General features: G+C 43.4%; 2 non-coding genes and 1 pseudogene across 2 annotated transcripts; all 3 read left to right on the top strand.

The window, feature by feature from the left end:
* The first annotated feature begins 4,889 nt into the window (after nucleotides 1-4,889).
* Nucleotides 4,890-5,076, top strand: LOC122923624. The gene has a single exon (XR_006387303.1). It is a non-coding gene; the product is annotated as a U2 spliceosomal RNA (small nuclear RNA).
* Nucleotides 5,077-6,189: 1,113 nt separating this feature from the next.
* Nucleotides 6,190-6,333, top strand: LOC122923636 (annotated as a pseudogene).
* Nucleotides 6,334-14,403: 8,070 nt separating this feature from the next.
* LOC122923625 lies at nucleotides 14,404-14,590 on the top strand. Its single transcript, XR_006387304.1, has one exon. It is a non-coding gene; the product is annotated as a U2 spliceosomal RNA (small nuclear RNA).
* Nucleotides 14,591-15,295: the final 705 nt, after the last annotated feature.

Here is a 15,295-nt window from a genome sequence, read left to right as displayed (position 1 = left end):
AGGTTCCAGTGGGGAATTCTACACGTTCAGAAGACGATCCTGGAGGAAATCTTGAACATGCCAAGAGAGAGCATCTTTTGCCTGCAGTATTTTCCGAAGCTTGGATTCTTTGACGCTACTTTCCGGTGCCTTGACGAGATGAGGACCTGTTATACCCGGGCTCAACAATTTCTTCGCCATCCTGATGTTGACGGTGTCCAGTTTGTTGCCCACGAGACGAAGGAGCGGATCCCAATTATGGTACAAATGTACAACCCCTTCACTCGTGATGAGGAGATCCAGGCTTTTTTGAGGAGATACGCCACGTATGTTTCTGGTGCCGAACGACGCACCAATATCCTGGGAACATTTAACGGCCTAAGGAGGTTCTGGGTGGAGCTTCGGAGGGACCCTGATGGAATCCAGGGGCTAAGCCACCCTCCCCAGAACTTTGCTATTGGCAACAGCTGTGGATTCTTGTTTTATCCGGGTCAGCCATCTTTCTGCCGGGACTGTTTCTCTTTCGGACATACGAAAGAGGATTGCACAGTGGGCCAGGTGTGCCGCAATTGTTTCAGTCCTGGACACAGGACTGCGGACTGCGATCAGAACCGGAAGTGTCATTTCTGCGGTGCTGGTGACCATCTTGCTCGACAGTGTCCCACTGTGGAGAGAGAGTCAGCGAATGAGCCAGCAAGAGGGCCTCGTTCCTATGCGGCTGTTGCCAGGGGGGATGTTGCTGCCGACACCCCTTCTGTCATCGTTCCTGTGGTGGATCCAGGAGATATGACTCCTCCACTGGAAGAAACTGCATCTGTTGAGGACATTGTTGGTGCGGCTGTGATGGACTTTGCAGCGGCCCCTGATCATCTGGTTGCCGAAGGGGAGGAGGCCTGGTCACCTACTGTGGTCCAGGAGACTCCCTCAGAGGAGATGGACTTGGGTAAAGCTTCTTTGAAGAGGAAACCACCTGAAACCACTAGTCCTCCTCTTAGTGCCATCATTGAGGAGGCCCTGAGTCCTGATGGTTCAGGTGGAGAGGGTACGTCTGCTGCCATTGAGTCTGTATCTTCAGTTTCTCCTGGAGATGCAGATGATCCTGATGATGATGATACATTTCAAGTTCCTAAGTTGAAAAGGACTCAGAGTTCCAAAAAAGCTGCGGAGGACACTGTATTTCAGGGGGTGGGCACTCCAAGTCGGAGGGGGAGGGGGAGGTCCCAAAATAATAAGAATAAGTAATGTCCTTTTTTTTGCTTTGTTGTTTCTTAACATCATTTTATACCCATAGATGCCGTTGACTGTAGGCTCCCTAAATGTCCGTAGTATTCGGACTCCTGAGAGGAGAGCGTCCATTCTTGATATGGTATCCAAAGAAAGGTTTGACATCATTTGCCTGCAAGAATGTGGACTTGATCAAGAGCCTACTGGGGCCTCATGGCCTTATGGTCCTACAGTGTGGTCGGTCTCACAGGAGAGAAACGGTGGGGTGGGGGTCCTATTTAAGGGCTCTAACTTTGTTATTAAAAAAGTTATTCATATTGCCCCAGGGAGGGCTGTTTTAGTTCAATTTTCCTATGGGGATAGTTATTATAAGTTAATTAATGTCTATGCTCCTACGGTGAGGAAGGAGAGAATTGATTTGTTTAATAAATTGTTTTTCTTTTTAGGTGGGCGAGAGGATACCTTCCTGGTGGGGGACTTTAACTGTATTATTTCATCTGATGATAGGACTAGTGTTAGGGGGGCTGGGGTTAGTTTAGATGCGTCGGGGAAATTATTGAAGGAAATAGTTTCTCTCTTTGGTTTAAAAGATGGGTTTAAGGAAAGTAATGATGGGTCTTTTGGTTTTACTTATTTTAGTAGTGCAGGTAATATTTGTTCCCGTATTGATTTCATTTTTGTTTCTAAATCTCTTCAGGTCCAAAGGTTTAAGAGGAGGAAGATGCCTTTTTCGGACCATGCTTGGATTGAGTGCCTTGTGACGAGTGGTGGTATGTATGAATACGGTAAAGGAGTATGGAAGCTGAATGTGTCTTTGTTGGATGATGAGAGGGTCTTGGACCAGTATAGATCGCAGTATGGTAGATGGGTGGCGAGAAAAGGGGAGTTTGCGAGTGTGAGTGAATGGTGGGAATGGGTGAAAATGGAGACTAAATGTTTTTTCATTCGGAAGGGAAGGGAGAATGCTAGGAGGGAAAGGAGAGAGTATGCGAGATGGCAGAAGAGGTTAGAATACCTATTGGTGTTAAGGCGTGAAGGTATGGATGTTGGGCGCCAGATTGATGAAGCACGTGAATATGTGAGTAAATGTTTGGAAGTAAAAGGGAAAAGTATAATTGCGCAAGCTAGAGTGAATGTGAAGGAGAAAGATGAGAAATGTACGAAGTTCTTTTTTAAGTCCGCTTTTCATAAAAAGACGGAGATGGTGAAGGTAATTGGAAGTGATGGGGTGGAAGTGTGCGAGAAAGATGGGGTGTTGAATGAAGTATGGAAGTTCTATTCGGATTTGTTTGCTGAGAAGGAGAGGGAGGTCTCTTTGGAACAGGAGTGTTTGGGTTATGTGGATAAAAGGTTGGATGAGATAGATAGAGACTTCTTGGGAGAAGATGTAAGAATGAGTGAAGTAGAAGACGCGGTGAAAGGGATGAAGACAGGAAAGGTTGCTGGGAGTGATGGTCTGCCTGCAGAGTTTTTTCGTACTTTTTGGGATTTAATTGGCAATGATGTATGGGAAGTATGTAAGGAAGTGTTAGAGAATGGTGTGTTATTGAGAAGTATGCGTGAGAGTATTATTGTATTATTGTTTAAGAAAGGCGATCGGAAATGTTTTAAAAATTGGAGACCGATTGCGCTTTTGAATGTTGATTACAAAATTATTGCAAAGGTGATTGCGAATAGGTTAAAAAGTGTGGTTGACTGTATGGTAGGTGAAGAACAGATGTGTGCGGTGCCAGATAGGCAGATTTCTGAATGCTTGTTGGGTTTGAGAGATGTGTTATGGGATTGCGAGGATCGGAAGCAGGGTGTGGCTGTGGTTGCGGTAGATTTCGAGAAAGCGTATGACCGGGTGGTGCATGAATTTATGTTTCGGGTGTTAGAAAGGATGGGTGTGTCTGCTCGGATGATCGGTTGGATTAAGTGTTTATATAGTGATATTGTGAGCAAGGTACAAGTGAATGGTTTTTTGAGTAAGGATGTCAGGATTAAGTCGGGGGTACGTCAAGGGTGTTCCTTATCCCCCATTTTGTTTATTTGTGTGATTGAGCCTTTGTTGGGTATGTTTCGGCATGATAAGTTGATGCGTGGTGTTGAGATTCCGGGAAGTGGTGGTAGGGATTTGCGTGTGATTGGATATATGGATGAGGTTACGGTTGTGTGTAAATCTATGGCGGCAGTGAGAAGATCGAAGTTGTTGATTGAATGATTTTGTATGATGAGTGGTTTTAAACTGAATTTGGATAAGAGCGGATGTATGTTTTTTGGGGCTTGGGCTGGTCATGAGGGGTGTGAGTGGCCTATTCGAATGGGTGGTATTGAGATCTTGGGAATTGTGTTTGACAAGGATTTGTATGGGAAAGAGTCCTGGGAAAGGGTGTTGGTGCGTATAAAGAATAAAGTTGGGTTTTGGTCTTTAAGGACATTATCGATAGAGGGTCGTATTTTGATTATTAAGTCTGTTATCTTACCTATTTTGTTATACGTGAACTATGTTTTTCCGCCTCCTGACAGGTGTCTGGCTAGAATCGTGAGGGAAGTTTTTGTGTTCCTGTGGAACTCGCAAATGGAAAAGTTGAAACGTGAGAAGGTGTTGAAAAAGAAGATGAATGGTGGAAAAGGTTTGATGAATATTGAGGTGTTTTTAGCTGTGAAATATGTTAGTTTTTGTATGAAGGTCAGTAAGAAAGATAGTGTGTACGGATGTATGATGAGATACTTGGCAGGGAGTGTGGTGCGAAAGTGTAAGTTAGAGGTGAGAGATTTAAGAGTGCCTGTGTGTTTTACTAGTCCGTGGTTTTATGTAAGGATTGAGCAGTGTATTAGGAGAAATGATTTGGGAAGTGTGAATGTGCAAGACTGGTGTGATAGTAAGAAAGTGATGGATAAAATTGATTCTAGAGAGATTATGGAGGATATTGGGGGTCTTACTGGGAATGAATGTAAAGCAGCGTGGAAGAAGGTACATGATAAAAGCTTGACGAATAAACAGAAAGATTTAGCCTGGATGAGTGTGCAGAGATGTTTGCCTACCCGAGAGTTCCAGAGAAGAAGAGGGTTGGTGACAAGTGAGGTATGTCCTAGAGAGAGATGTGGGAGGACAGAGGATTATGTGCATGTGTTGTGGGAGTGTGGCTATGCTAGGTCTGTGTGGGGTGGTATGCGTAAGATGGTTGATGGCCTAGCAGGGATTAAAATGTTAACTTTTAATATGATGATGTTTGGATTGTGTGGTTTGAATGGTGCGAAAGCTAGAGTGTTATGTCTGTTAATGAATTGTGTAAAAGAGGTATTGTGGGATGTGAGGAATATTTTAATTTTTAAGAAGGAGGTGATTGAAGTACATGAGTGTCTAGGTATGGTCCGTGGAAGGCTCTTTTTGTATGTTCTTTGTGACCGGAAAAATCTTGGTTTTGAAGATGCGGAAGGCATCTGGAAACATAAAAAGTGGAAGGATTGGATTTGAAAATGTAAATAATTTATGTCTTTCCTTTTTCAGCTAGTTGGTCTCTTTATGGAGAATAAAGGAAAGCGTCTGTCAAAATGTTTATGTTGTATCTTATGATAAGTAAAGATATTTTCAGTTTTTTTCCTTAAAGAAGGATGTATTGTATTGAGTTCTTACATGTCTTTTGTGTAAAATGTATTTTAGTTTCATTACTTTGAACTTTTGTTATGTAAGACTTGTATATTGAACTTTATTTATAATAAAATAATTAAAAAAAATCTGTTCTTATCAGTTTAATATCTGATACGTCCCCTATCTGGGGACCATATATTAAATGGATTTTTTGAACAGGGAGATGGAAAAAGAGCTTGCTCTGTCCACTCCACACATTGACCTGGTATTGCAGTACCTCCAGGACCGGTGCACCCCTTCTAATCTGGTATGAAAAAACAGAATGAAATTGAGTGATGGATTTCAAGGATCCTTCCAGCAAGCAAGTGGAAAGTTGCTGTGCCCTGCCTGCCTCAGCAGTCCTGCACTTCAGCTTCTCCTTCCTCTGTGAGGGTTTTGCTGTGCTGCTTTCTGCATCCCTGGTGCAGCTGCATCTAGCCTGTCAATCTGTTAATTGCATCACCTGTGTGTGGGTTTGTTCCAGCACCAAGCAACCCAGCCAGCCAGCCAGTCACCTCTCTTCACAGTCCAAATCCAATTAAGATCGATGGCTTAATTGTTGTGTTAATTGGCTTATCATCTGAATGAAGTGTTAGGATATCTATCACCTGAATGCAGTTTTTGGATCCTCCACTCCGTCCGAGCACCTCTGTTTTGATTTGGGCCTGTTGTGCACACTTGGCAGTCTGCTGAGTTGTTCCTTAGAATTGACCCTTTTGTAGCAAGTTGGCTTGATGTAACCAATTTTGTTTTCCTATTTCTTTATTAAATAAGTGAAGTTTGTTTGCCTGTGTCTCCCTCTTGTGGCTCTATTAAACTGGATGACTTGTAGGTAGGCTAAAATGTAGTCCAGCACTTCCTATGTATCAGCAATAGCTGGACCTGCCATGTCTGGCCAATGGATGGAACACTGCACGTGTCACAAGAGGCCTGTCAGGTCAGAGGTCAAGTAAGGTCAGGTCACTGGATGACATCACAAGTGCCCTGACGGAACACTCAACAATGGGGCCGTGACATCACAATCCACAATGCATAGATACCTTTTTTCTATTATTTTTTTTTTTTTTTTCTCTCTCACTACTCTCCATTGACTTCTTATCGTTCATTCTGCCTGGCACGCTTTGGCACCCGGAATTTCGTGCGAAGAAAAGGCATGACCAAAAGTGGTGGGTGGAGCTATGCAGATCCAAAAAACACGAAGTGGAGCATGCTGTTGATTTCAGAGCGTAGGACGCACGTTTTCCCTGGTTTGTGAGAGAAAGAAGCCTCCCGGACTGTCTCTTTCTCTCTGCAGCTGGGGCCTGTTGCCTATCGCCTTCACAAGTGTTCTGCATTGAGGACCATCGGCCTGTAGGGCGAACCCTTTTCTGGTTATCGCTTCTCGGCCTTTTGGCTAAGATCAAGTGTATGTGATTTTATTTTCATCACTTGGTCTAGCCAGAAGGTATTTGGGGATACCCCTCTCCTCGGCCTGTTGGGATCGCCTGGGTTTATAGCCCGGGCTTCACCCACCTGCTGCTATTGGGGAGAGGGATTAGTCCCCTAAATAACGAGTTGCGATCCCCCTAGCCTTCTGGTGTGGTTAACCCGAATCCAGAGGGCGTTGTGACGGTTGCGAGCGGTTGTTGCGAGCGAGCGAGCGAAGCACCATGGGCGTCGATTCCGGCTACGTGCCGGAATACGCTCGCCTAAAAAACTCAGTGAGAGCAATTCTCACTGGAGCTGTCCACCCGGACAGTAAGAAGGAGAAGCTTAAATATCTGGTGGAAATTGTACTGGGCGAGCTACTCCGTGTCGGCAAGAACGAGATTTTGGCGATTCAGGACTACCCCAAACGCGGCATTTATGACATTAATTTTACGGCTGATGGAATTTTCAATGATGTCTTGAAAAAGGCTGAGAAAGTGAAGGATGATCCCATGATGGGGGGGTTCCGAATCATCGAACACTGCTTTGAAAATAAAAAAACTCGTGGTGATTAAGTCTTATTCCCCTTACGTGAAGGAGGCTGAAGTGCAAGCCTTCCTGTCTGTGTATTTCAAAGACGTGCAATGTAAAGGGATGATTATGAACGAGTGTGATATTTGGACGTCTAAGTGGAGATTCTTAGTTACTTGCATCAAAGATGATTCTTATCTCGGTTTTAAAGCACCCCCAGCACGTTTTAAAATCGGGCAAGTTAATGGCGACCTCTTCTTTGCAGGGATGCCAAATTTCTGTAGGACATGTGGGCAGTATGGTCACGAACAAGCAAAATGCGGTGTGAAATGCAAAAATTGCGGAAGTGAAGAACACGAAAACAAAGATTGCCAGCAAGGAAAAAAATGCAGCTTCTGTCAAGAACGTGACCATCTTTTTTTTTCTTGTCCTCATAGGAAAACACAGAAAGAAAAAAGGCAATCCAAGGCGCCCCAGGGAAAACCAGCGGGACCAACCCACCCCGAGGGAGAGGAACAAACATATGATGCCCCGGGCCAACAAGAAGCCGAAGCCCATGACGGTCAAGAGGAAGGGGCTGGGGAAAGTGCCTGGCAGACACAAGGCAGAAGGGGCAAAAGCAGGTCTCAGGCACTGAGAACGGCGAAGCGCAAGCATGACAGGGAGCAAGGAAGCGCGAAGCCCGAATTGCCCCTGATGGAAGCGCAGGAGGGGGCAACCGGGCCTGCTCCACAGGCTGGGTCTCCAGAGAGCAATATCGACTCTGAGGAGAGCGAACAAGAGCGGGTCCCCGAAAGCGAGGCAATAGGAGGCGCTCGTTTAGGAACCTGGGCAGGGGAGAGCAGATGGTAACGTCCGGCCTGGCGGAAAAGGCGGACGTGGCTCCCCCTGAAACCTCCTCCCTGCCTGACCAGGTAGGGAGGGAGGGTATGGATACCCTGGAGGCCTCCGATCCGCTGACATGTGCGCAGCGTCCCCCTGTTGAAGGACCTGAGTCATCTCGGGATGAGGGGGGAAGGTCGGAGCCCGCTGGGGACCCACCTGACGAAGAGGACCTAAATGGTCAGAGAATGGAGACCCAGCCGGAACTGTCTAAGGCTTGCCTGCCGGTTTACCAGTGCGCGGCTGCCAGCACCTACCTGAGCGAGGGCAGTTCCTCTCCCGAGTCGCTGCTCACAGTGTCATCATATGGTGGGGACGTAAGTGGCAATTAGATTTCTGGTCCCGCTGGTATTTATTTTTTTGTGTTGCTTTTTCCCTTTTTATAAAAATGGATACAGAGCTAAAAGCTATTACTTTTAATGTAAGGGGCGCCAAACAGAGAAGTAGAAGGATTGCACTTTTTAATTTTTTATCCTTTTTCTCGGCATCAGTTTTTTTCCTACAGGAATGCGGCATCCCACATGCTATCTCCTATAAAAAATACAAAGAAGATTGGCAGCACGGGCCATCCATCTGGTCTGGATCAAATGAGTCCAGATCGGGTGGAGTCGCCATACTTTTTAAGGGAAACGTTTTAATTGATGATATTAAAGGGGTATTCCCATCTTGCTACTTCATTCTCAATTGCTGCCAGCTAGCTGGTAACTTCCTGCTTTTCTGCAGATAAGGCTGGGCGGGCTTAGGCAGCTAGAGTGAAGGCCGGCCACGCCTCCTTATGACATCACACTGAGAGCTGAGTCCTGCGTGCTAGTTCATGTGAATAGTATGACTCATCAGTCTGCAGTGTCTGAGAGGAATGGTCACTCAGAGAGCCATGTGAAGTGAGCTCAGTGTACAGTTTTACACATAAAATATCTGTCTGATCTTTTACAAACCCATTTTGTGCATCAAAAACTATAATTCCATATTATACATTAGCCCAAAAGCTTGACCAACCCCCACCCACCAGCACTGATGCAGATTTGTTTCCATTACAGCTGTGCTCCAGTTGTGTATAAACCTCACACTATGTATCTTTATAGATGCATATACAGCTCAGCTACATGTGTCTTCTCCAGTGTCTGAAAAGCTTCATATACAGCTCTGCTACATCTGTCTGTTTATCTCTTCAACCAGCACTGTGTCAGAACAGCCGCATATTCGGCTCTGCTACATCTGTTTCTCTCTTCAAACAGCACTGTATCAGAACAGCCGCATATTCAGCTCTACTACATCTGTTTCTCTTTCACCAGCATTGATGCTGACCTGCCACATATACAGCTCTGCTACATCTGTTTTTCTATTCAACCAGCACTGCATCAGAACAGCCGCATATTCAGCTCTACTACATCTGTTTCTCTCTTCAAACAGCACTGTGTCAGAACACCCGCATATTCAGCTCTGCTACATCTGTTTCTCTTTCACCAGCATTGATGCTGACCTGCGACATATACAGCTCTGCTTCATCTGTGTCTCTTTCACCAGCATTGATTCTAAACCGCAACATACACATCTCTGCTAATTCCGTCTATTTCCTTCACCATTAGTACTGTGGCTGAACAGCCGCTTATTCAGCTCTGCTACATCTGATTCTATCTTTCACATGCATTAATTCTAAACCGCCACATACACATCTCTGCTAATTCCGTCTATTTCCTTCACCATTAGTACTGTGGCTGAACAGCCGCTTATTGTTGCCGCAGTTTTTGTTCACATTTTTTTTAATACTTTTCTTTTAGTCATTTTATTCCAGTAGGAAAGTTTATGGGAAAAGGCTTGAAAAAAATGGCATGGACTCCAAAAAATGCACCAAAAGTTATAAAAATGCCTCCCCCCCCAACCCAAATAAAAAATTAAAAAAACCTGTTTCTGAGCAGTTGCCTCATAGAACATTATTATCAGAGTGGCCCCTTTACACGCAGGAATAATACCAGCACAGAACCGGGTGGCATCATTGTGCCCTTCACCGTCTAGCGAGTGCTGTTTAGGGCAGCCTGTATTCTGTAAATGGCCGGCAGGACGGCTCTGCCAGCTGCTCTGCTATTACTCCTCCACCCTTATTATACAAGGAAATTGCTTAGAATGCAATCCCCTAATCTGTAGTTGGATCCCATGGCGAGGATCCTGCGGCCTCCCCTATACACAGTGTTCAGCCTATAGCCGCACTGTTTGGCCCGATTAATTATTACTGGTTCTAGTTTTCACTGGCGTGTCGGCGGTTAAAGGTTTTCTACCACCTCATTTGGACCTATGTCTGCTCTACCTAACCATGCTATTCTAAGACCTTTGTGTGCAGCCGTTACACAAAAAAAAACTACTTTTATTGCTATGCAATTGAGCCTCTGGGTGCTATGGGGGTGTCTTTTCAGCACCTAGAGGCTCCGTCTACTCACCCTGTATTCCGCCCCGCTCGTCCGTCAAGCCCGCCCATCTCCTTTAGATTGCCAGCCTCCATCTCATTCATTCGCCGAATTCTCGCGCCTGCGCCGTGTGCGTCTGTATTCAGTGCAGGCGCAATGACTGTCTGAATGCTCCCTGCGCCGGCATCTCCACTGTGTCTGCGCCGTCTGTTCCTCGGAGCACTCAAACGTAATCGGCGCAGTGGAGATGTCGGCGCAGGGAGCGTTCAGACAGTCACTGCGCCTGCGCTGAATACAGACGCACACGGCGCAGGCGCGAGAATTCGGCGAATGAATGAGATGGAGGCTGGCAATCTAAAGGAGATGGGCGGGCTTGACGGACGAGCGGGGCGCAATACAGAGGTCTTAGAATAGCATGGTTAGGTAGAGCAGACACTAGCAGGTCCAAATGAGGTGGTAGAAACCCTTTAAGGGGTTAAACTGCACTTTTATAATCCTTATTGGGGGGGGGGGTTTCTTGCTGCATTGACTGAGCTCGCTATCCGTACGGAGACCTCATAAATATAAACAGTCCATTACTCACAGCCTCTCCTGCCCATTATCATGATTGTTTGTCACTGACACCTGTGTTTCAGGGTCAAAATCCTGGACTGTGGCAGCAGCGGCAGCAGCACGACTTCTCTCCCCGGGATCTCCTCTCTGCACTACCCTCCCCCGCCTCTCCGGCTCAGCTGCCAGCTGCCCTCACCCGATACAAAGCTCATAGTTATAAACAGCAGCGCACCCCCGATCTCTTCACCACTCACAGAGGACATCAGGGCTGCGCTGCTGAATGCTGCCAATAGATCACAAAGCCCCTGCTCCTCTGCTAATTTTCCTAAATTCTCTCCCCTGAAGAAAGATGGGGAGTGCATGTGTGGCTCTGTAGCAGACGTGCGCGCTCTCGTGGGAATGATCGGCTGCCTGGGTGAAAAGTAAGTGCGGTCTGCGCAAGCGCGGCACATAGATGCGGCCCTGGAGCGGTGGCCGTATCTATGGGTTGCCAAGTGTAAACAATGGATTGGTGGGAAGGCAATTTAGCTAAATGGGTGCATTATAAATAATAGAAGCAATTTAGAAAAATGAAGTATGGGATCAGTGTAAACATTTGAAACCTGATCATGAAGATGGGAATACCCCTTTAATGAAATTTTACCAGGCCGTATTTTATTAGTTAAAGCTTTTATAGACGGTGTTAAATGGCAGTTTTTAAACTTTTATGGATCACCTGATAAAAATGAGAGAGCAAGGATGTTGTAAATTTTATCTCTTTTTATTAACACCACTGACCCTTTTATACTTGCAGGTGATTTTAACTGTGTAATAAGAGGGGAACGCCGGCTGTCAAGTTCTGTGAGTCGAAATTATGATAAAACCTCCGGGCTATTGAAAAATATTGTGAATGATTTTAATCTGTTAGATGTGTATAAGGAGTGCAACAGGGATAGCCCGGAGGAAGCCGGCGTTACCTGGAGCAATATTAACTGCAAATCAAGGATTGATTTTATTTTTTGTAGTGAACAGTTACTGCCTTTTAAATGCGAAGTTTTAACTAATATTTTATCAGATCATAGGCTTTTATATTTTAGTATAAAGTATGATCTTAATAAATTTTACGGTAAAAAATCCTGGAAAATGAACGTTTCCCTATTAGACGATCCACAGGTTTTAACAGATTTTAGTGGGTTTTATAAAGAATGCAGACGGAAAAAAGAGCCAGATACTCCCACCAGTGTATGGTGGGAGGGCATGAAGAAAAAAATTTAAGATTTTTTTATTAAAGTTAGTAAAGACAAAGCTAAAGAAAAAAGAGCCTCTTTTAAAATTTTAAATATCCGTCTGCAAACTTTATATAAGTTCCGAGACTGTGACATCAATGTTGATAAAGAAATAGAAGAATTAAAAAAAGAAATTACGCAATTTTTAGAACGGAAGGGTAAAGAAATTATCTTCCGTTCTAGGGTGCAGTTTGTAGAGGAGAATGAAACTTGTTCAAGGTATTTTTTTAAAAAAACATACAAGAAAAACGTAATTGAAAGTATTGAAGGCGATTTTAATGTGCAAAGTATTTTAAATAATGTACATGGTTTTTATACTTCCCTTTTCAGAGATCACCACCCTTTTAGATCCTGCTTCAAAACAGGTTTTATTACAAGACCTATCGGAGCAGGAAATCCTTGAGACAGTCAAAAGTTTTAAAGCAGGTAAAGTACCTGGGCCGGATGGTATACCCAGTGAATTTTATGTGAAGTTTTATAGCCTTTTAAAAGATGATTTTTACAGTCTTTTTAGTGAAGTTTTTAATTCTAAGATTTTACCCAAATCCTGGAAAAAAGGTGAGGTCTCCCTTTTATTTAAGAAGGGTGACAAAACGGATCTAAAGAACTGGAGACCAATAACCCTTTTAAATACAGATTATAAAATTATGGCAAAAATATGCGCAAATAGACTGAAAGCCATAATTGACAAAATAATTTATCCAAACCAGGTATGCGCAATTCCAGGAAGGAGTATTTGGGATAATCTTAATTTAATTAAAGACTGTATAGATGACTCAAAGTCCAGAAATAACAAACTAGCTATTTTATCAGTTGACTTTGAAAAAGCGTTTGACAGAGTCTCTCATTTTTATCTTTTTAAGGTTTTAGAGAGAATGGGTATACCAGAAGGTTTTTTACTGTCTTTAAAAGCTTTTTATAAGGACTGCTCAAGTAGAATTTTAGTAAATGGTTTTAAAACACGAGAAATATTTTTAAAGTCTTGGGTAAAACAAGGGTGTCCCTTGTCCCCACTGCTTTTTATATGTGCGTTAGAGCCTCTATTATGTGCAATTAGACGTGATAAGCAAATCCAAGGAGTCCCCCTGCCAGGAGGGGGGGGGGCTAGAGGCTAAAGCAGTGGGGTACATGGATGACGTTGCGGTACTCTGCAGGGACACCCTTTCGGTTCAGAGAACTCTGAAACAAATTCAATTTTATTGTTGTGCTTCCAGTTTTAAAATAAATCTTAGCAAAAGCAGTGTTTTAAACATCGGAAGCATGGAACTAAGGGATATACCAGTTCCTGTATCTAACAGCGTAAAAATTTTAGGTATCTCCTTTAATGAGTCTAACAGTGGTCTTTATAGTTGGGACATGGTGGCACAAAAAGTTAACCAAAAGATATGTATGTGGAACATGAGAAAATTAACTATGGAAGGAAAAGTTTTAATTATAAAAATGGTTATTTTACCTATTTTATTATACTTAAGTATGGTCTTCCCTCCTCCTGTTATGCTTTTAAGGAAAATAACCAAAGCTTGTTTTACCTTCTTTTGGAGTTCCAGAATGGAAAAGCTGAGAAGAGAGATTGTGACGAAACCAAAATCCAAGGGTGGCAAGGATTTTCCTGATTTTAATAGGTTTCTCTTAATAAAATTTTTTAGCTTCTGTTTTAATGCACTTTTTAAAGATCATTATTGGTCATATTTTATACGTTTTAATACAGGTTTTTTTATGAGAAGGTTTGGTTGGTTCAACACAGTTTTATCCGTACCTTACGCTTTTAAATTACCTGTTAAATATCAAATTTTAGAAAAAATAGTGACCGATTTTAATCTAAAAAATAAAAGTGTAAATGAACTAAAAGATAGTAAAAGACTAATAAAGGAAATAAAAGACAGAGAGAGAGTGTGTGAAGTAGGAAATTTTAGTGAAGAAATATGTACTAATACTTTTAATTTAATTAATATTTCTTACCTTTTTAACACACAGAAGGACCTGGCCTGGAGCTGCATTCACCAATGTCTTCCAAGCCGGGCATTCCAATACAGAAGAGGCTACGTAAGATCAGAAATCTGCCCAAGAGAAGGATGCCAAGAAGTGGAAACCGTGCACCATCTTCTGTGGACCTGCTCCTTTGCACAAGCCTCCTGGAGAAAACTGCACCCTCTTTTAAAAAAGATCGCCGGTATAAGGACTTTTAATTACAACTTGGTTTTATATGGTTTTATGGAATGCCCATCAGTTGCCCACAAAACAAAGGCATGGAAGATGGTGAATTGTGCTAAAGAAGCTCTATGGAAGGCCAGGAACATTTGAATTTTTAAACAGGAGGTTTTATCAATTGAAGATGTTTTAGATCTCTGTCTGTGCGAACTGTACATATATTACTTGATTGACAAGAAAACTAATGCCACCCTTGCAAGGGAATGGTTCTTAAATGATTGGAATACAATAATGTAATGTGCCACCATGTCTTTTTAATTATGTAATTTATAGCTGTTTTCATAATTTTTTTATAAGATGTGAATGGTTGTATAAATTTGTTGGTTTCTAAATAAAAAGTGTTATCCCTGAACAAGGGATTGCCAACTTTAAAAAAATCTGTTCTTATCAGTTTAATATCTGATACGTCCCCTATCTGGGGACCATATATTAAATGGATTTTTCGAACAGGGAGATGGAAAAAGAGCTTGCTCTGTCCACTCCACGCATTGACCTGGTATTGCAGTACCTCCAGGACCGGTGCACCCCTTCTAATCTGGTATGAAAAAACAGAATGAAATTGAGTGATGGATTTCAAGGATCCTTCCAGCAAGCAAGTGGAAAGTTGCTGTGCCCTGCCTCAGCAGTCCTGCACTTCAGCTTCTCCTTCCTCTGTGAGGGTTTTGCTGTGCTGCTTTCTGCATCCCTGATGCAGCTGCATCTAGCCTGTCAATCTGTTAATTGCATCACCTGTGTGTGTGTGTGTGTGTGTGTGTGGGTTTGTTTCAGCACCAAGCAACCCAGCCAGTCACCTCTCCTCACAGCCCAAATCCAATTAAGATTGATGGCTTAATTGTTGTGTTAATTGGCTTATCACCCGAATGAAGTGTTAGGATATCTATCACCTGAATGCAGTTTTTGGATCCTCCACTCCGTCCGAGCACCTCCGTTTTGATTTGGGCCTGTTGTGCACACCTGGCAGTCTGCTGAGTTGTTCCTTAGAATTTACCCTTTTGTAGCAAGTTGGCTTGATGTAACCAATTTTGTTTTCCTATTTCTTTATTAAATAAGTGAGTGAAGTTTGTTTGCCTGTGTCTCCCTCTTGTGGCTCTATTAAACTGGATGACTTGTAGGTAGGCTAAAATGTAGTCCAGCACTTCCTATGTATCAGCAATAGCTGGACCTGCCATGTCTGGCCAATGGACGGAACACTGCACGTGACGTGTCACAAGAGGCCTGTCAGGTCAGAGGTCAAG

Source organism: Bufo gargarizans, unplaced genomic scaffold, assembly GCF_014858855.1.
Source record: "Bufo gargarizans isolate SCDJY-AF-19 unplaced genomic scaffold, ASM1485885v1 original_scaffold_1781_pilon, whole genome shotgun sequence".
Classification (NCBI taxonomy): Eukaryota; Metazoa; Chordata; class Amphibia; order Anura; family Bufonidae; genus Bufo; species Bufo gargarizans.
Note: the sequence above shows the minus strand (reverse complement) of the source record. Positions and strands in the feature narration are given on the sequence as shown.